Raw genomic sequence first — 427 nt, 5'->3', positions numbered from 1 at the left:
AAATGGCTGTTCAACTTTCACTTGTATCGGAGTAACATTTGGCCAGTCAGGGGCGCCTGCAGGGTTGAACTGTAAGGTACGCACTAGCGGTGTAATCCCCCCCCCCCCAAAAAAAAAAAAAAAATGCTTGCGTGCTGCAGTTTCTATGAAGAGTCGATCTATAGGCTTATACACAAAACAACGATAGAACTTTAACTTGAAATTGAACAATAGCCTTCCATGAACACAGGCTGATATTTGAACAACATATGTGAACTACACACGACAATAAACAATAAACTCTTTATAGCCTCGATTAGAATCTAGTGAACTTGCTCAGCACTACCGCACGCACGAGTACACACAGACCTACACCACAAGCGCAGTCCTGTCCCCAGGCCACCAAGCGCTAGGTAAAGGCGCACCCAATCACCGAGCAAAATTGTGC

Source organism: Neoarius graeffei, chromosome 8, assembly GCF_027579695.1.
Source record: "Neoarius graeffei isolate fNeoGra1 chromosome 8, fNeoGra1.pri, whole genome shotgun sequence".
NCBI lineage: Eukaryota > Metazoa > Chordata > Actinopteri > Siluriformes > Ariidae > Neoarius > Neoarius graeffei.
This window is presented reverse-complemented; position numbering follows the sequence as displayed.